This window comes from Thunnus albacares, chromosome 3, assembly GCF_914725855.1.
Source record: "Thunnus albacares chromosome 3, fThuAlb1.1, whole genome shotgun sequence".
NCBI lineage: Eukaryota > Metazoa > Chordata > Actinopteri > Scombriformes > Scombridae > Thunnus > Thunnus albacares.
Window position 1 is genome coordinate 32,046,132 of NC_058108.1, and position 22,251 is coordinate 32,068,382.

The following is a 22,251-nucleotide window of genomic DNA, read 5'->3' on the forward strand; positions in this document are numbered from 1 at the left end:
TACATCATACGTTATGTTTTATGATAGTAAATACCCCTTGCTTTTACTTGTATCTACTGCTGTTTATCCATACTGACATTCATCTATGTGCTGTCTCTGAAGCATAGTTCATCAATAGATTGAAACTACAATCCCCAGAGGTCTTCACTGTGGTCACATGTTCTAGCTGTCGTCGGTGTTTAGTGTTAGGATTTACCAAGTGGTCGTCAGTGTCGTGTTCGCTGGTTTCTTATTGATGCTTGTGGAAAATCCCTGATGGAACACACAATAACTGAAGATTGTTAATTAATGCAGATGCTTTTCTTGGTTTGAACCTCTCATATTGAACTCACTGGACTCAAACGCCGCCTGCAATATGCAACTATTTTATGAGATATAAACATATTTAAAAATGCATGAAGTCCTGCTAACTTTTTTTCCAGATCCAAGCGGTTTGATTGATGGAACATCTCATCTGTCCCTTAGTCAGCCATCCCAATACTAAGAAAAACCAACCGGCACACACGATATCAGCAGACACTGACCCCAACTTTATTGCTGACTGTAAGGAGAAATAAAGCATCACACACAGGAGATGGATTTGTCTCGGAGATGGATGAGCTTGTGGCAGTGTCTTTACACACAAGGGTTACACCAGGTTGTAAAGATTTCATTGTATTGTCTAACAGGAAGAGAGAGGTCAGCACAACTGACAAAAATTTAACAGAACACCAATAATGTTTTGCGGTGGCTGCCATCGAGTCCATAAAAGTGTTTGTCTTGGTGAGATCCATTTTCCTCTCCTGTTCTCTTGTTCTGTATAAGGTACATAAGAACCTTAAAGGATATGGCTGGTGATTTTCTATATTTTTCTTATTGTCAACAAACCTCATTTCACTAACAAAGACCACGCCATTTGAACGGTATAAAAGTAGATTTATTTGGATTGTCGAGAGGGTTCAGGATTGATAAGGAGAGTGTATGGTGGGCTGGATGCAGATCGAGGAGAGGGATGAAGGGGTCGATTGCCGGGGGATGAATGGGAGCTGAAGGTTGGTCCAGGTCGTGTACGGTGGGATGATGGGGTCGAGGAGAGGGATGAAGGGGGTCAATGGCGTTGGGACGACCGGGGACCAAATGGAATCAGAAAGAGGCTGGAGTGTCTAGGAACCCGGGGGTCGAGACTCAGGGTGAGGGACATGTCTCGATGAGCTTTCTGCTTCGTCATCCCCCTGTGGTTCCTAGAATAGGACGAGAAGAATCACTGGAAGTATTAACTCTAACGAGCATGTCTTTGATGGTGGAAGGAAACCAGAGTACCCGGCAGAAACCCACACGAACATGGGGAGAACATGCAAACTCTACACAGAAAGGACCTGGGACGGCCAGTGTTCGTACCTAGGACCTTCTTGCTGTGAGGCACAAGTGCTAACCACTGTGAGCCACCGTGACACCCATTGTGAGGGGAGAGAGGAGAAGAATGGGGCTTGGGAGAGAAAGGGGTTAGACACACTTATATAGGTATGCACGGATGATTGAATTAGTGAGGCACAGGTGATTGAATTTAGTGAAAGAGAGGGGCGTGGTCTTGTTCCTGAACTTTGTTATAATAATAACTCCATATGTAGACCCTTAAAGTCAATTTTGAGGTAAATGTATATTCATATTGTTGAAATCTGCTACATTTTAGAGGTTTTTTGTTGTTGTTGTTTTTTGATTCTACAAAATGTATCTAATGATTTTTGGCACTAGCTACTTCACAGATTTGTGAAGTAGCTAGTACAAAACATACTTATGACGTTTTGCTTTACATTAACCTATTTTCCATGATGAGTACTTTTACTTTTAATACTTTAAGTACCTTTTCTTGCTTTTACTTACATACTTTCACTTCTGTATGCAAGACTTTTATTGCTGTTTCTGCATAAGTACACAAGAGTACTTTTTTAACCACTGGAAATATGTCTCAAACAGCTCTATGTGCCTAAATGAGATGCTCCATTTTACCCATAAAAGTCCCTCCAATGTGTCCCCACAGTCATATTTTGACTAATACAATATTCCATGACCTATAATGTCACCAGGCAATGGGTATAACTCCAGCCAAGCAGCGGAGGTTTTACTTTTTACTGCTTAGCAACAAGCTTTGTTCATGCAGAGAAGTCAAAATATCTCAGAGAATCACCAGAGCCTTAAAAACATTTTCCTCAGTGTCACGACTTCCTTCGACATATGGCTTTGGTGCCCCACATTCGCTCAGAGTGAGGTCTCTGCTGCATGAAACAAGTCAGACAAAACCCCGGGCTTTAACATCTGTAAAAACCAACAGGCTTTCATGGCAGGGCCAAACGCTGAGACTACTGCCAGGCTGATGACACGTCCAACACTGGCAGCCATACAGTATTAAAAATTGATAGAGCCTGCCAGAGATGGAAAATAACAGGGGGGTGGAAAACAAAGCAATAAGTGAGAAGTGGCGCGATACAGAGGGGGAGGAGGGCGGAGGGGAGTGAGGGATGTGAAAAGCTGAAGGGATAAACAAAGGCAGGAGAATCGAAGAGATGATGATTGGTGAGGGAGGTGTAGCATTAAGGCATGAAGCGGTGGCTGGATTATTGAGTTTTGTCAGTCAGACAAGACCTGAGTGTCCAAACATGTTATGTAAATTTATGTGTGAAGAAGGCTTTTTCTTTCTCTCCGGCTCGACGCAGTACAAACCTGCGTGCATCATTAGTAATAGAGAGAACAAGAGGTCGAAGGAAGCAAGGAGCTTTGGATGATTGTTGTTGCTGTGCAACTAAAAGACGCAAGCGGATGAGCAATAGCTAGGTAGCTTGACAGTGAGAGAAAGGAAAGGTGAACAGTGCTGGGGAAAAAAAACAGGCAAGAAAGAGCTAACGAGGTCTCTGTTTGCATGTGAATTAGGTGACAATGAGCAGAGAAGGTGTTATGTTTTCATCCAAGAGTTTTACCTTTAGAAGGTATGACAAGTCTCAAACATATGTCCAAATATGAGGCTCAAACCTATCAACCAATCCAGTGAATTCCTGCAATGCAAAAACTGAAAACCTTCACGTGTCCAAAGGTGGTGCGGATATTTTCCGATCTGCTCCAATCAGTGATCAGACTCTCTCCACTTCTCATTCCAGCCTTAATCAGTTAATAAACTACCTCCAAACCCAACTCCCTCTGTGTCTCTCCCCCCCTCCTCCTCCTCCTTCTCTCTTGCTCTTCCTTGAACTCATCGACTCGCTGACATCCTACCGCACCTCCTCCTTCCATATCCGGCATATTTTGTTTACCATACTAATCTAGTGCCTCATCTTCAGTAAGCCACAGTTGGGCTGATTATAATGCTGTCGTAATTAGCTGATTAAGGACGGAGAGAGCTCGTTAAGGATGCTAGCCAGACGAGAGGACACTTGATTAGATAATTATAATCATGTGTGTGTTTGAATAGTGATACGAGTCATAATGCCACCATGAGAATCTATTAACATTCTTAAAACGGGTCCACTGTAGCTGTTCTCGTGTGCCTATGTTTGTGGGTATAGCTGACAATAACTGAAAGGATATATAATATTTTGTTCGGTTTTTATTTTATGTCATCTACATTTTGTTCCCAGTTCTTTTACCCATACAAGTCCATTAATTTCCTCTGTCTCATTTTCAGTTTATCACTTGTTTGTGCAGGAAAAACGAAAATTTAATCCCTAAAACATTAGTTATGTAGCCTAAAACTACTTCAAATAAGGGTGCATTTACTGCCAAAAAGTTAACTTGCTGCTACGCTGCTTGAAGCTGTTCTTGCTGTGTGATTTCCAGGCAAAAACGTCTCCAGATTTTCTCTCTCAGTCGAGATAGCGGCAATTAAACCTGAACCCAAGATGCTGTAGGCCTACAAATGCTATTCTAAAGATGTCCTAGTAATCCTGTGTGCAAAACTGGTGTTTAATTAATGAAATATTTCAGCTATTAACGGCTAAAAAAAAAAGTGAGAGCTGGAGGAGAAGTGAGAACTCATTCTGTGGTTGATGAATCTGCTGCAGGTACTTCATTTGAATTAACTGTATTTACTTCCACAGTTAATTGTCTTTGAGTTTTGCAAATGTTGGCGTTGACCTCCTCAAAATGAAAGAGCAATCATTCAAGGTCGCAATCACCGAGGGATTTAAAATCTGATGGCGTCTGCTCTTGACCTTTCTGCTCAGGGTAGATTTCAAGTCTTTATTCCAGGTCATTTGGTTTTTAAATTTTACGTTCTTCTAAGACTGACTCCCATTTCAGCAGTTATGATAGGGCAGGTGGGTTTTTTTTATTTCCTTTTTTTTTTTAAAGGGGGAAGTGAATTTAAAGAGAATACATTTCCTCTTCAACTTTAGAGGCCCTGCATACCTACACAGGTGTTCACAGTTGGCCTCAGGGAAGTTGAGTGGAGCTACGGTATGATGGGAATAATGTCATGTCACCAAACACTCTGTGATCATGGTGTAAGTTGTCCCAAAGGTTCAACAAAGCCTAACAACAGAATAGTGAGAAAGATATCAATCACCCGCAGTCAGAGCAGGTTGTACATAACATAAGTGAATACGCTTGTCTGGGTTTTAAATGAATATTATGGTTGTGTCTGAAATCAGCTCCTATTTACTATTTATTGCATTATATTTACCCTCCACCATTATATATGACTGTCAGTGGAAATTGTACACAAAGCCACAATTCAATGCATCACACTGTAGACCATAGTGCAACGTTATCACCTGTACAAAAGCACAAGAATTCATAACTGTCTGAAATCTCACTGTAGAGACTCTATTATGTTTACTATTACTACCACTGTTACTATTTACAGTTTATTATATAAGGAGTGGCGAATGAGTTAAATAGGAAATGATTTCAAACACAGCTTAAAGAGACAATAACTGATTTTGTCAGACTGCCATTAGCTTCGTTAGAAAGACTAGTGTGCTGTAGTTATACAGACATAACACGTGGGCGCGAGGCTATTAGAAATCGGCAGCAATGTAAAGAGAAACGCCTGCACACTGAATTTAAGCCACACGTTTTAATTGTGGTTGCTGCTGTAGCTCTTATTTCTTATTTTTAAATGCATATTTTGAAGCTTTCAGATTATGTAAGAAAGGAAACATTTTACACTAGTTTATTCAGCAGTTGCATCACCTGAGACCTGCTCTTGATAGATGCCTGTGTTACCAAGGACACAGCAATTAATAATGAGTAAAACAGTCATTTAAAAATACCTCGACAACAAGCTAAAGTGTTTCTGTAAATATTAGATCCAATTTAAAAGGTTGCACCCCAAGGAAGTGTGTGTTTTTTTATTTTCAACCATGGTTATTACACACTAAAACATTATTATTCTCTGTAGCTGGAAATAATACATATAAAAATATATAATACTTTAAATTTTAATTTTTAAATCCTCAGTGCTGAAAACATGCAACGCTCAGCACAGCTGGGGACAGAGTGAGCCTGTTCCATTAAAAAGTAAAAAGTGTTGGTAAGAGACGTTTCCTGCAGACACACCGCCTATAACCTGTACAACATGAACCCACGAAGAAACGAGGGGGGCCGCCCTCCCGTCAGGCCGTCCGTTATTTTGGAAAAATAAAAGTCTCAATCCTACCGGTTGAAATGTGAGTAATAATGTTCCTGCTGCTTTGTACTCGACTCAAAACCATCACTCACGTACTGTAGGAAAGTCACAGCCAGTGAGTTATTTTTTCATCAGGAAACAAAAGAAGCTATTTCCCTGAACCAAAGCCTCCCACTCTACATTCATAATGATGGATTATGGCACCAGATTGATGAGAATGGCTGTCTGAAGGGTATTTAGAGCATTTCAAACTAAATGGGATCCTGTGAGCGGCTGAGAGTGTTTTGATTTGGATCAGACAGTTTATAACTCACTGCGGGCATCAAGAAACAGTCTGAACAGACGGTTCGCCCAGATGCATTCTGCCGCCACGTTCTCTCTCCAGTTAGGAGAGACGGACATGACGAACTCAGCTACCGATTCTGACAATCCCAGCATGTGAGCAAAATCACAGGGTTCGGGCAGGACGAGTATGTGTATGAGTTTTGTGTATCTCAGTGTTTCCCCTAGGTTGAGTGGTTTGGCCTGGTGGGAGGGGGGGGGGGGGGGGGGGGGGGTTGATTAGCAGCCACACATTTCTCTGTTCTCCATTTCTCTGTTTAGCGTCGTCAGGTTAGGCTAACCCATTGTTGCTAACCCCCAAGCTGCAGCATTTATTAACTGAAACACTGTTGTCTGTACTGTAAAAAAAGACAAGAGAAAGAGAGAGAGAGAGCAGCTGTGGTCGAGTGAGCTAGAGAGTGAATGAAGAGAGGGAGCGCTGGTAGCGAGAATGCCGGTGAATCAGATCAATAAAACATTATTTTCTGATTGTTTCACAGCGGTTACGTTCCGGAGGACAAATAAACACACCCACTCCCCCCCCACACACACCTCCGCTCAACCCTGAGGCTGAATGCCGCACCGCCTGATTTGGTCTGAATATGACCTTACTGCTAAGCTTTTCCTTCGCTCTGCTCACATTCACCATCACTTTTCTGACGCTCGCTCGCTTACGTACTGCCCTATTCCTTAAAAGGAGTTACACTACCTGGAGTTTCCCAGGCAACAACACAGACATTGACTCACGTTTCACAACAGCGCTGCCCAGAGGCTCCCAAACGCTATTGATTTCTGAATGAACAGATATTTGGCGTCATTTTTGGCATTTAAAAAAAATATTTTTTGGCCTGGCGGGGGTTCTTGTTACCCTGGCAGCCCGCCGGGCCTGTACTATTATATGGGAAACACTGTATCTGTTTTTTAACTAAGCTCTGATTGGTCCATTGTTTCTCAGGAGAAACCGCCATCAATGAGCACAACAGTGGACCTTTTTCAATCACTGAACAAATTGAAGATTTGGATGATGATTTAGGGGACTGGAATCAGGTTTGGCCTCATATGATGAAAAGTTGTTTTGTTTCTTGCTAGAAGATAATCCTGATCACTGTAGTCAGCACAATTCATAGTAGAACACAATTCCACAAAATCAATGTCCTTATAAGTAAAACAAAAAAATATATGTTAAATGGATTGAGAGTACAATACTTGAGTTGCAAAGAGTATTTAGATTTTTGATTTGAGTATTTTTGTGTTATATTTTTTGCCTTGGTATGTCCTTGGGAGAACAACATAATTGTACACACTCTAATAATAATAATTAATTCATGCTGTTCCCTCGTTGCATGTATCCTATGATGTGTTGTGTATAAATTCCAGCTTAAATAATATGTAGAATGTTCATTTTTTTTCCCCCTGCTGTATTGTTTCATGGTTTTGTCATACAGTAAGACCCAGTTTCCCCACAGGGATCATCAGTGATTCATCTCCATTTGTCTAGACACCACACACATGACCGCACACACACACACACACACACCATTGTGTTTCCATACCTTCAGAGGACATTACATTGACTTACATTCATTGTCTGGGGACTTACCCTAACCTTAACTATAACCACCACATGCTTAACCCTAACCTTTACCCTAACCTTAACATAACCCTAAACAAACCTTCATTTTAAATAAAGTCTTCACCTTATAATTACTGATTTAAGGGGACTTGCTTATTGTACCCATAAGGGAAGTGAGTCCCCACAACATGACAGTGTAAACAGATTTACATCCCCACAACATAAGGAATACCTGGACCACACACACACACACACACACATAGTGACACGTTACCCTGAGAGATGAAAAGCCAATAGCACCCACAGGGGATTCTTTGATCTCTGTGAAGCCCCCCCAGGAGTTGATGTGGAATCAGTTCCACAGCATGTTTTCCTGACCTCACCAATTAGGAAGGAAATTGAAAAACTGACCTATCAGCGTGAGGACATTTCCCTGTTTGACTGAGACGATTGACCTCAGGAAGTACTCATGGAAACACAGAGAAGACACTGGAACACGGACGTTGCACACAAATAGGCTCAGAATGTAGAATAGATGTATGTTTATAAAAAACCTATACAAAATTTGCAACATTTGCTCTCTTTGTGACACACACACACACACTGTGCATGCACATAGACAATGAGGTACTTGTTCCTCCCTGTTTAAGGCAAATATGCATGCATGAACACACACAAACCTGTTGCAGGGGTTTGAATCTGAACATGCAGTCGAAGCTAAACTTTGTAAAAGTATAAAACAACATTAAATTTGCAACTGAAATGCAAAAAAAACATCTTTATTTGGATCAGGATTTGAGAACCTTTATCTACAATTCATCTCGGGGGTCTCCTTTTCATCTAACACTACAATGCATCTTGTATCCAGGGTGTGTCTACATTTGATAGAGCTGGATTAAATTTAGGCTAAACTTGGAATTAAAATGCAGCTCTGCTCTACTCCTCGTAATCCGATCGCTCCTTTCCTCACCAAATCACACATCGCCATGCGCGCCGCCTCCTCTGCCCTGGCAATAAACACTCTTTCTCACCTTGCGTTTACTCCGCGAGCGGCGGCTTGGCTGACGGGTCGCTCTCCTCCAAATGACTGTGGCTGCGGCGAGAGACTCTGCATTTATGTAGCGTTCTGCGGTTAAAAACTTGATTGACGGGCAACTCATTTACTGTTTGCAGCTTTGGTTTCATGGTTTATAACGGTGATGAGTTAACATGCTCGCTAAGCAGACACTATTTAGACAGCATGAATAGAAAACAATCTTCAAAAAACAGCGGCCTTGACTCTGCTTTGTAAGGATTCTGGAGTACTTTCATTTGTAAGACGTTTGTTCAGACTCAAAACATTTTTTTTTTTAATTTTGGAGTTCTAGTTTGACTTATTGATGACAATGAGGAGCGATTTTAGAGGCAAAATGCATCAATTGGATGCTAAAGATAAAGGCAAATACTGTCAAAAAGTTATTCACCTTTTAACTTTAGAAATTGAATGTAAAAGTAGGAGGTGATTAAATGTGATAAAACATGTTCAACATGTTAAGATAACCAAATTCCCTCAGAAACTAGCAGGTACACATTTCCCTTAGAAGAGACACAGGAAGTGTGTGAATGAAGCAGCAGATAAAGGAGAAGTGAGGAGAGGCTGAAGATGAATGCAGTGATAATGAAAAATGTGTAAGACAGGCAGCGTCCCAGGATTTCACTGGAGTGTATGATATGGAACGTGTGAAAACACACATGAATGCACACAAAGATCCCCCCGAAAACAAAACACAGTGAGTGACAAATGGCAACTTGACTTTACAACTACTTGTAAAAAGAGCAAGATATAGCAAGAGAAAGAAAACATACCTGCATTTGTTCATTCTTTTAATGCGTTTTTGTACTAAAGCGGAAAAAACACTCTGCAGATCATCTCTATTCAGCAGACTGGTGTTGAGCCTTCCTGGTGTTTTCAACCTCTAGACATGTTCTCCCCAACATCCATTCAAACATCATACATCACATAAAAACAACACAAGGACTCGGTTGTTCTCTCATTGTGAGATAATTTAAAACTTTTATTGATTCTTCAGAGAGATGGTGGTGGAGATACAAACATTTTTAGCTCCAGATTTCAGGCGTTTTGCGCTTTTTAGTCCAGTTTAATCAGACTCCGGTTCGTTTTCCCTCTTGGTGCTTAGCGATTCTTTTGGCAGATCTGAACACAGCAATCATACTCAGGTGTTGATGTAAACGACCATACTGAGACCCTTTGAGGAAGTGGCCCAGTCCCAAATGAACTCAGTATTTTGTTTGCAGTGGGAATGGGATCCAACTTCAATCTGACCCAACCAATACTCTAAAAGTTTGAGCTAAACAGCTCTGTGTGCTTTGCATACTGGGATGCAGATGAGCAAAATCCACAGTTGCTATCAACTAACCGGAGAACAAATTGACGTTGGACCTGGACTAGCGCAACAAAGTACATCGCATTTTTGATATTTGGCAGATGGAACCTTCTTCAGGTCTTTTCTTCTTGTATTTACGTTTTTGCTCCCACCCAAGACATATCTGACCAATGAGTGGAGTGAACATTCTCACATGGCTTTTATTTTTTATTTTGGTTTACTTGGATTCTTTCCTTTGTGAAAAGAAACCAAACCAGGGGGAAATACACCAAGCTTACCAGCTCATCCACTGATTAGGATCACAGTAAACAAACTACAAGTTTCACTATTTGGTAAGAAAGGGCCAAAACATCACAAACACATGCGTAACACCAAACCTTAAGCTAGCCTTGAACCTAAACTATGTTCTAACCTTACTCTAAAATGACCAAACAACCACTGAAGAAGTAAGGACCTGACAAATTTTTCACTTTCAAAAAAATGCTTTCACAGTCATTGTCAAAAACGCGATTGTGTGTGTGTGTGTGTGTGTGTGTGTGTGTGTGTGTGTGTGTGTGTGTGTGTGTGTGAATGTGCGCCCTTGTACTTCCATCTTAATGAGGACCAAGTCTGCAATCACACAGACGCACAGAGAGAAACACACACACACCAAAAGGAGAGAACCTGGAACGCGGAGACATGACTACAAAGACTACAGCGCACACTCGAAAAAGACAAATACAGACACCCGACCGGAAAGAAAAAAAAAAGACACACTTCACATCTTCTGTGTGAAACTTTGGTGAGAACAAACCCATTTTTAAAAAGTGCTGCTTCTTGTGTTTTTTTTTTATAAGAGTCATGAAAAGCAGCAGCAGCAGCAGCAGCCAGACAGACTTAAATATTTATTTGTGGGTTTTAGAGCCGGATGAGCTCTGACTGCATAAACAGATTAGCTGCCACTCTCTGCAATCATGCTAATGTCCACATACAGTACACACACATACACACACACACACATAGAGACATTTATTATGCGCATACACACCTGATTGCACACATGCAGCTATGTTAAATCATATCCACTATCGCATATTTGCATGTCACAGTTGCACACACACACACCTTGTGAGAATGCTTCCATTTCTCTCGATTTCTCTCTTTCTATTTCTATTGTATCCACCTATGTTTCTCTGCCAGGCGGCTTCACTGGGCGACAGACACAGCATAAGGCAAACCCAGGCTGTTCTCTCCAAATATTTGACTGTGTCATTGCTCATTTTCTGTGTGTGAATGTGTGTGTGTGTGTGTGCATCCCTCACCTACTCGCCTGCTGATGTCATTCACCTCCATTTACTGAAATAACCACCTCCTCCCTGCCACTCCTGTTCCCCTTCATCCTCTGTGAATCTGTTTCTCTAACTTTACCTCTCCCTCCCTCACTCCTCTCCTTCTACCTCCACACCATCATCCTTTTCCCCTCATCCCTCTATATTCCTTTTCATCCCTCCCTTCGCTGCTCTCACCGATCCGTACTTCTGCAACATTCCCGTCTCCTGTCTCACTCCCTTCCTTCTTCATCCCCGTCTCACTCTTTCCCCTCCCTCTTTTATCTCAGTCACAGCTGTGTTGACAAGCTTTGTGATGTGACACAGTTATTCCCACACTTCTGCTCTCTAGTCCCAGAGGGCAGAGGTGCCACATGACTGTGGCAGAGACCGCGGCCAGGCGTCCCTTGGGGTTAGAGGGCGTGTGACACTGGTTAAATTTGTGGGGAAATGCAGCTGACCTTTTTTCAGTCACTACCATGTTTTTTTTTTGTTTGTTTGTTTGTTGCTGCTGCGTGTGAGAGGGACAGAAGGCAGCTGTTTTGGCTAAAGGGCTCCTGCTTGGTGTTCAGGGGAGACCAGAACACAGAATTTTTTAGAAGAATATTATATGTATATGAACGTAATGAACAGGGTTGTACAGTAACAGTCAGAATGGAAATCAAGACAATGGCAGGAATAAAGTTGGGAGCACTGATCATGTGACAGTGGACGTTGTCTCATTGGTTGACTTTTATCTACAAATCTCTCCTTGAGCTGGTTCTTCCATCCCTGTGTACATACTACGGGTGTGCCCGAATACAAATACATTATTCGGCAAAGCACAAATAGTGGGGTTTTTTTTACGAATATTTGTTTCCTATAAATATTTTAAAAATTATTTGTTTTCAGGAGGAAAAAAAATCATGTTAAACACCTCTCAGTCTCTCTCCTCTGCTCCGCTGTTACGTCTATCAGCAGGTCTCAATGAGGGGAGTCACATCCACCTGCTACATGATGCACATTTCCTAATTTGGATATCAGTCTTAGAGTTGGGGGTGTTCCCCAGAGATAAAGCTGAACGACTGACACAAATGAAGCGCTCCCAAGGGAACACTTATTGTAACACTTTAATTTTCTAAAATTAAAAGCGTAATAAAACAAGAACAGGATTTTTTCTTTCCACTTTTATTCGAATACAAATACAAATAATTTTGCTGCCTCAACAAATACAGATACAAATACAAATACTGGGCCCGCTGCACAGCCCTAGTACATACATGTGTAGAAATCAAAACCAGTAGGGCCTGCATTCTGAAGATTTTCTACAGATGTTGGTTCCTTGAGTTCAGGAACTTACATTAAGTCTTCATTAACTGAAGGACCTTTTTTCTGCACTGGCTTTTTGGTAAAAAAGCTGTCGGTTCACATAAGCAGAGCTAATTTCCCTTCTGCATTTATAAAACAACAAATAAACCTTTTCTCTCCTTCTATCTTAGCCCCTTAGGAGCTAATCAGTGTTCTCTTGATTTACTATAATCAGCTACAGCTACTTCATCTCAGTGTTCTCCAAAACGCTGATGTGAATCTACATCTGAACACAATATTCATGCAACTATCAGCATCAGCTTGAAAAACCAGTGTAGTGACGTGTCAAGCTGAGGGTTATTAGAATACAATTGTTTAGTTTTTCCGCACCATTGGGCATAAATGACAAATGGAGTAAATGCCAAGACCTGATCTATGTTTAAACTTTAAATGTGTAGATCTCTTCCTGATTAAACTGCCACATAATGGAATGTGACTAAAAGAGATCAAGCAAAGTGTGTGACCTGTGTCTTGTTTTTATATAATTTTCAATATAGCATATACATAACAAATTATGACAATTACATAATCAATATTTAGTCACAAAATTATGATTTCTGATGTGATTCTGTGTATTCCCAGAAGGTCAAAACCTGATTTGCCTTCCATAAAGTTGTGGCATTTTAAATCAAACAAGTCCAATTATTTAAAAACATGATTCAGAAGAGTTTAATTGCTTTTTTTTCATATACAGTACCAATCAAATGTTTGGACACACATATGTTCAAGAATTTTAACAAAAAACATTGTTACACAGCAGGTTTAGTCTCAGTTTTTGCAGTGGAATCACTAAGTAGACACGATTCTACAGGGTGATACATGCAAATCTGCTTGAGCCACTTATATTAATGAAAATCCTTCATCAACTTGCCTGATCAAGAGTTAAAATAAAACTTGAAATATACTTAACATCAACATAATTGCCGGTGTATGCTTGAAACGAATGAGTTCATTCAGTCTGACTAAAGCCAAAAAGTATTTATATGGCCAAACGGTGCAGACTTTTGGACTGTCTTTGGTTGTAAACACTAAAATTGATGGCAGTAGTTGTGTGAAGAATGAAAAAGAGAGCTTGAGAGAGGAGTTTAAACCCTGCTTACATTCTCACCTCCGCACGTCTGGCCAATCGCTCATGAGGTGGACGTGCTTGTCGGATTGTCAGGTTTTTTTTAAATTTCCCAAAATTGTCGGACACAGCCCTCCTGGTTTTTTGACTTTGAGAACGTGTGAGGGTTTCAGATGACAATCCACACTTCATTTGAAACCTCTTCCACAGGAATTACTCCAGCAAAACTGAAGAACACCCTCTTTGCTATTCTCGGTTTCAATCTATTTCCCAACTCTTCTTTCCTCATCTCCCATCTAATCGAATCTACAATTCAATCATTCTCATCTCTTCCCTTCTCATTCCCTTTTCGTACGTGGCTCCTCATCTTCTTCTTCTTCTGGTTGTCTTTTTTTTTCTCGCGTTGCTGTTCTTTTCTGCTTCCATCTCTCACCTCATCTCTCTCCCATCTCTGCATTTGACTTTATATCCCAATTTGTCATCCTCTCCTCTCCTTTTCTATCTCTCTCCATCTCTTACTTCCTCATTCCGTCGCACTCGGCGGATTTCTCAATCTCCAGCTCCATCTTAAATCTCAGACCTCATCTTCTTGCTGTCTGTCTCTCTTCCTCCACTTCCTGAGTTCTCTTCCCCATCTCCGTCCATTTCTCTGCCATTTCCTCTTTTCATCTCTCCGCCACATATATTCCTCGACATACATATTTATATTCCCAACTTCTCTTACATATTCAGCCCGTCTCTATCTATCTCTCTCTCTTCTCTCTCTCTCTCCACCTCCTTGGTTCCAGTATTTCATGCGTGAATAATCCATGTCGGTCTAATCCTTTTAGCTATTCTCCCCTGTAGCCTAATGAGCCTATAGCGCTGCTGCACACACACATACACACACACACATTTCACATGCACAGCAGCTATCAGTATGCTTAAGAACATTAATACAACCTTAACAGCATTTATCTCTCCTCTTGGTTCCTCTCCATCCTCTCCTCCTCTGGTCTGATCCGTCTCTCGGCTACCCCTCGACCAATCACCGCTCTCCTCATCTCTTATTTAATCACGCTAATATCTCATTCGGATGACATAATTGGCATTGGGTCTTTACCAGAAATAACATTTGCTAAGTGGTTTAGAGGCAAACTTGTGTCACAAATCTCCCGTTAACCACTGGTGAGATAATGGAAGTCTGCCTGAGGCTGAGTAATTATTAAAAATATAACATCTAGTTGACAAAAATACATAAACTACCTAAAAATAAAAATAGTTCTGGTGTGGGTTTACAGACATTTAGTGATGCAATGAGTTCAAATGAGTCTAAAGTAATGTCCACTTTATTCATTATTCATGCTAAACTGCCACTTTTGACCCTTAAAAACACAAGCTGCACACTTCACTCTGTGCTTTAGTGTTGCTTATTCAACAACAACACTTATTTAAAAGTGCCACAAAGACACAACAGGATGCTATGATACAACACTCAAAACTTAAGTGACCATCATCAGATATCAGCATGCCAAGCAGAGGATATGTAAACATTTTTACTATTGTTTTGGAATTTCAATGTGATTGCCCAACCTTCAGAATTCAATAAGCATCAATTTGATCTTTTTCAGGTCATTTAAATGTCTCGGTTAAGTGGTACTCTAGTGATTTAGTATTGCACTTACATAAAGTTGTAAAGACGTGCGACTGGCTTTTTAAAAAAGGGTCACAATCGATGCAACAGAGGCTTTAATCCCAGGTATGAGTCCAAAATCACTGGATCCTACACTTCCCTTGATGCAACTCAAAGCTATCTTTTGATAGACATGCCCTGCTTGTGTCTCTCAAACTCCACACCAACAGTTTGTGACACGCTTTCTGTCAAAAAACCTCAAGACTAATCTCTGGTTATTCTGGTTATTTTCTCACAGAAGATACACATAAGATATTTACAATTGTTTCCACAGGTTGAGTGCCCCTTTAACATGAACTAAAGTCAACTGAGGTCAGCTATTATATAGACGGCTAGGTTACATATAGCCATTGTTTCAACTGAACTTGAAAGCAGGTCCTAAAACATGTTGAAACATCATTGAAATGCTGATAGAAAGAAGGTTATGTGTGGTGAGGAAAAGAAAAGAAAACGGCCTGAAAGATTAGATGTTTTACTAAAGGTGACTAATAGTGACACGGGGCTTTTGTTATGAGTCCTGCTCTCACTTTTAGCAAAAGGCTACCAGGCTAATTTCAATCAATCAGCTGATGTTAATGTACAATTAGCTTCCTCCAGATATGTGAGCTTTTTGCAAATCAGATGACCTTACAACAAGAGTACTAGTCATCTGAAAAGATGTTAATTAGCTATTCAACAATCAGTCATTATCTAAATAGCTCTCATTCAGATGAAATGTGCTGATGGTTTGAAAATGAATTTAAAGTATCTGTATTTAACAATCTGGCAACCGGCGCTTTTAATGCAGGCTGTCAGAGTGAGTTACATTATACAATATAATAATAATGACGCTAATCTTTAGCCATATTGTACATTTCTTAACAAAGTGACAAGATGCCTCACACTAAAAAGGAAACAACTGTACAAAAGGCACATAAAAACAAATAAGAAAATCAACAATGATACAGTAAAAACACTGCAAATGGTAGGAATTAAACAGCTTTATAGACATAACCCAAGTGCACCACACTATGTTAAAAAGTTGAAATGTTCTTTTTCATTAAACTTTTATTTAAAGTCATTTACAGAGCTGGCTTAAGCTGAGCCCCGCGGGTACATCACCATGTATACACCCTCTATACAAAAATCGACATTTTTACAAACCAACAAACACATTTGAACCAGATGGTGTTTCTAAATAATTTAGTTTGAAATCATATTTAATACAGCAGCAAGGGCATATGAGATATTATAGTAATTATGAGGGTTTGCGTGTGAGCGCATACATTAGAACATGCAGCCTACATAAACATTATGAATGTTTAAATGGTGTTTGGCGTAGTCATGGCTCCCGCAAACCATCTGTGTGTGTGATATCGTACGTATATCTCCATTGTTTGTGTTTATGTGTGTGTCATGTCGTGTTAGGGTAAGCCTTGCTCTCTCTCCTCCCCCTCTTTCCTCACTCGCTCCCTCACTACTCTTTCACTTCCTCCCCCTCCATCATCTTCAAAGCGCCGTCCCCCTCTGTCCGCAGACACCACAGCGGGACAAAAAAGGTTTGCTGTTTCTCTCTCTCTGTCTCTATTTGTCTCTCTCTGTCCTCTAATCAGTCTCTGTCATCGCTACACCCTCCTCCTCCCCCCTCGTCTCCCCTTCACCTTGTCCGTCTCTTGTCTCCCGTTTGCTTTCGACCTTGTTCCCCCACTCCATCATTCTGTCTTTGCTTTCGTGTGCTCCATCACACCTCAGCGCCAGGCGTGCCGACAGTCATCTGACAGCTATATGAATTTTAAGCAATCGCCGAGTATAATTATGTTCGGCCATTTGGCTGAAATGGCAGCTAGGCGATGCAGCGCTGGCACTTAATGACCTCTGATAACAGACTACCAGAGTCTATGAAACTTTGGTTTGTTACATACATAACATAACACACTTTAATGGTTCAGAGAAGCATGAATTGTAAACTTCTTGCATCCCTTTTTGGACAATTTAACTCCATTCAAAATAAATTCATTTACTTGATCAACATCTAAAATGTAAATCTGCAGATTTACTTCAAACTGAGCTATGACTGCAGATTTGACTTCTTTTTTTTAAAGATATAATATGTCCAACTTGTTTACTTCACCTCTTCCAGTGCCTCCCATAGGGGCCACTGTTTGAGAACTACTGCCTCTTCTAATTCCTCTATGATTGAAGGCAAGGAGCTCATTCAACTACAGACCAAAGTTGTTTATATTACAGATTTAACACTAACTGCTGGCCAATTTTCTCTCACTCTCTGATGTATTATTTAATGGATTTCATTTCCTCAATCTGCACGAAGCAGCAGAATCCCTCGCAACACTTTTTAAATCTCTATTTACCGAGCAGAGTTCTGCTCAGCAGATTTTAGCGCCCGCCTCTAGTTGCACATATTCACACCTGAGAGTCGACTAATGCAAACACAGTTTTGAAAAAAAACTGGCCACTGGCCATCTGAGATGTACTTGCTTTGGTCAAAACAGCTCAAACCTTTCTATGCAGACAAGGCACAAGGCTCATAAGTTGTGGATTTAAAGCTACTGGAGCCATTTTTGAACTATTTTCTCAATCAGACCATTTTATTCTAAACGTATCAGCACGGAGGAATCTTGGTTAATAGAATTGTTAGATCATGTAAGCAGCTGATATCTCCGCAGGGTGGCTGGTCTCACTGTTCAGTGATTTGAAAGAAATCCTACATCTACATCTGTTTGCACTGAGAGGAGCTAGTAAGGTGGGTCAGCCACGTACAGTAGTATTGATGCCTCCTGGTCGAATTTCTTTGGAGATATGAGCATATAGAGGGATTACACCTTGCAGTTGCTCACTATATTTGACAGTATAACCTTGACTGGAACAAGACAGCAAATATTAAATATTAAAGAAGTTTGGGAAAACATCCCAAGGTTTTATTAATTAAGAGTAGTGATCAAAAGCTCTAATAATCTGCTTTGTCAGGACTGTGTTGGTGTCGTTTGATCGCATTTGACTGACAACATAAGGTAACAACCTCATAAGATTTTAACTAAAATGTTGGCATATACTGTTTGGGACATATCGGGGTATAGCAACATATATGACATCACCTTTTTCCAACTTCAAAGCAGTGAGAATAACACAGAGACAACACCACAGACAGAAATTTCTTGGTAGAGATACCCACAACTGTTTAGGCAGAAAATGTTACGCTCATGTAGGATCCCATTATTCATAGTAAGAACTTTACTGAAAGGTTTTCACGGCCTTTAGAGAAGGCGTGTATCCTATACTTGTATGTATGGAGGTGCTCAGTGGCAAAAGGTAGAAGACTGCAGCGGAACTGAGAAAGTCCCAGGTGTGGATTCGGGTTGAGGGGTGAACGCGATTCTGAGAAGTCTCACATGCACAGCAACCATTCCCTGGATGAGCACAAGGTGAAAAACAACACCTGGCTCTCTGCTGGGCTGTCAAGCTATTTGTTATCAAGGCTAGACTGGATAGAAGAGACAGGTGGAAAAGACTGCATGTCTTTTGGGTTATCAGGTGGACAACTCCCATCACAGATGGCGTGTTAAATCCTCCCCATAACTCCTCCAAAATAGTATCTACGTGGAAATGAACAGCCAAATTATAAGCAGCTGATTGGGCTCTAACATCTGGACAATTCCATTAATAAAACAATATGAACAAGATCACGCAACTTAGCTGCTCATGTAAATAAACCTGAGTAAACACTATTAATGAACCTTGTTAGCCGGGGACAACACATCACGCCATCTTGAGCTCACACACCATCCACTCAGACCCCTTCAACAAATTGCATCTCACTGATTAATAGGACCTTGAATGTGTCAGTACACATGTGTCCAGACCCAGCATGAGTGGCGGAGGCAGCCCGTTTTTGAGCGATGTGTTGTTTATTTAATAAGCAGGTCAGTCGGAGCATGTCAATTATTTCTGGGCGCTGGGAGGGATTGAAGGAGGGGCGGGTGTGAGGATTGCTGTCAGTAAATGGAAGATGAGGCATGAGAGGAGAAATCTGTAGAGGAAATTGTGGGTGTGAATGTCAGAGTATGTCTCTCTGTGTGTGTATACGTGATTGGTGATTGCAGAGGCCCTAATGGATTCCAGAAGGGGAGCCATAACAAACACGAGGGAAATCAAACAGTAGAAATTACAACTCCCTCTAAAAATCGCATCAAGAATACGCCGGCAGGTTTGCTGTCTGTCCTCTATCCAATTACACAGCTGAAAAATAATATTAATTTTCCCCCCCGTCTATTCAGTATTTAACTGCATCGTGGCATCTGGTTGGTGAGAAATTACACAGTGCTGGAATGTGACAGAAACAGAAGGTTTAGACCGCTATCTCTGGAGCCACATGTAGCCTGCTGGCCTGGGATCAAATCCCTGCAGTACCTTTTCTCCAGCGTCTCCTCTAAGCCCTGCACTGTAAACCGCTCCAGTCTTTTTGGTGAAGAAAGAATCCCTGTGGGTGTTGACTGCGATGCTGTTTGAAAAACGCCTAACTGAGTTCATTCATTATTCAACCTGAGATGTGCATTCATCTCTCTGGGTTTGACTCATCATTTATTGCTGATGATGTGCGAGTGTAAACTCAATTCCAGCCTCGCTGTCAGAAGCTCTAATGCCTTAGAGGCAAAACACATGATGTTACAGAGAACAAGGCAACAACTACTGTGGGCCTGAGCCTGTGTGACGCTCACATCACAGCGTCAACAATGCAGCATCAAAGAGCAGCAGCAGCGGCGGTAGTCCGGCCAACAGACACATTTTCAGTTGACAGATCCCACCCCTGCCCTATCACGCTGTGTTAGACTCATTTAGTACAAACCTACTGTCAACCTTAATGCTGGTTTCTGTGTGAACGGGAAGGTGTAACAAGCCCAACAGGGACGTTCTGGGGTGTAGCTTTTTTATTATTTATCGTGGGTGTGGCCATGTGATAAGCTTGCCAGAGCGGGAAAATTGTAAGAAGTGAGCCAACAGCAAACTTAAGAGAAGTCATGTGTAAAAAAAACATTAAAATACATTAATCATCTGCTCTTTAGTCACACTAGCAGCATGACTGAAGGCGATGTTAGTAGGTCAGCCTGTCAGTGTAGCACTTCCATTCAAACTAAAATACCACAACTGTTGGATGAAATTTGGTAAAGATTCAACATCTGCAGATGATGAACCCTAATGACTTTGGTCATCTTTGTCAGTTAATCACCTCCAGCAGTTAAACCTCTGATCCATTTGTCTAATAAATCTAAAAACTGATCACTTTCTGAATGCATGTTAAAGGAAGTTCAACAGTTTGGAGCAGGGATTTATGTGCTGTAACTATTTCTTGGAACACACGCAGTGACTTCCCAGAGTCTTGTCGACACTGTGAGTTTGCCAGGCAATGAGGCTGCACAGAAATGCTGGGCTAATGGATAAACTGGTGCAGTACATAACTCTTGTGCTGTGCAAATTTCTTGCTTATTTGATCCATAATAACCGGATCAAATGAACAACATACAACATGCCAATTAGTGAGCTTTAGAGGTGCTGGTGTGCATATTTTCAACTTTGGAAAGAGCCAGGCTAGCTGTTTTCTCTTTATGCTAAGATAGGCAAACCACCTTCTTTCTCCAGTGCCACACTTATAAGAGAGTCGTCTCATCCAGTTCAAATAAGTGCATTTCTCAAAATGTCAAACTATTCCTTCAACATGTGTTAGCATCATCATGTAATACAGCATGCGTAATATCCCCTCCCTTTTTGATGAGGTGTCCTTTACACAGATAAAAAAAACAATCTATCTGTCTCTCCATATACAATATATCTGAGCGTAAGTACAACGTGAAGCTTAAACTGATGAATGTTGACAATGTCACCCTGACAAACTGAGTTAGAAATGTTCTAAACTGGCCACCATAAGAAAGGATGAGTCTCTTCGATTTAGGCAACGTAACACCACCCTCAGATCCTTAAATCTTTGCCACTCCTGGTAATTACCTAAGAATTCCCAACTTATTCCAACATTTTTCATCCATCCAGCATTTTTTGCTGGTATGAAAAATGCATTTCATTTGCATTACAGCTTCACAGTACCGCTAGCATGCCTAACCACTTTCAGTTTTGTTATCATTGCACATATTGTATCGAATCATACCCTCACTTCAATGTAGGAACAAAAGCTTCTCATATGTGGCCGACATTTTTCACTTAAGATTAGCTAATCATATTCTAAAGCATGCAAAAAGTCCAACTTGTTTTGGCCTGGGATCGATGCACACTTTTGATATGTGCTGTGAGTCTGTCCTTCATATAATCCCAGTTCTGTTGAAGCAGCAGCAACGAGACAGTATCTCGGTCAGGGAGAGGTTGTTATAGACAGACTGTAGTTTGGAGTTCATGGAAGGATGGATGCTGCACTCTGCACTGTCAATTACCAGCGTTCTCTTCAGCCAGAACCATGCTTGGCAGCGTCAGTGCGAGTGTGTGTGTGTGTGTGGTTGTGCGTATGCATGCGAATATGTGTGTCTTCTCCTTTGGGCTGAGTTTATATTTGCCGATTTTTCCATCTGTGCCACCATCCATCAGCTCCTGCTCCCATCAGCCTGCTGGGCCACCATTTTGATTTAAGGAAAGGCACCTGAAATAAGACTCGCCTTCTCCTCTCAGAGTGGGCTGCAAATCAGGCCGATAATGCCTTAGCTTAGTATTAATGGTGCAGAAAATTAAATTAGGGCTAAAGTTGGGAAAGAAAAATGTCTAAGTGGAAAAACAGGGGGAGTGGAGGGAGGAGGGTGGAGAGAGGAGGAGGGATGAAAGGGTGTAGGACAGTGTAGACTTATGAGAAAATGAGGAAGAGGATGCGTATGGTTGAATTCGAGGAGGGTGAAGAGGGAGTAGCATGGTGGTAGAGAGACGTATGAAGGGATGGGGGAGAGAGAGAGGAGCATCGGGGAGGAAGGATGTCAGGAGGCAATTTCGGGAGGAAGAT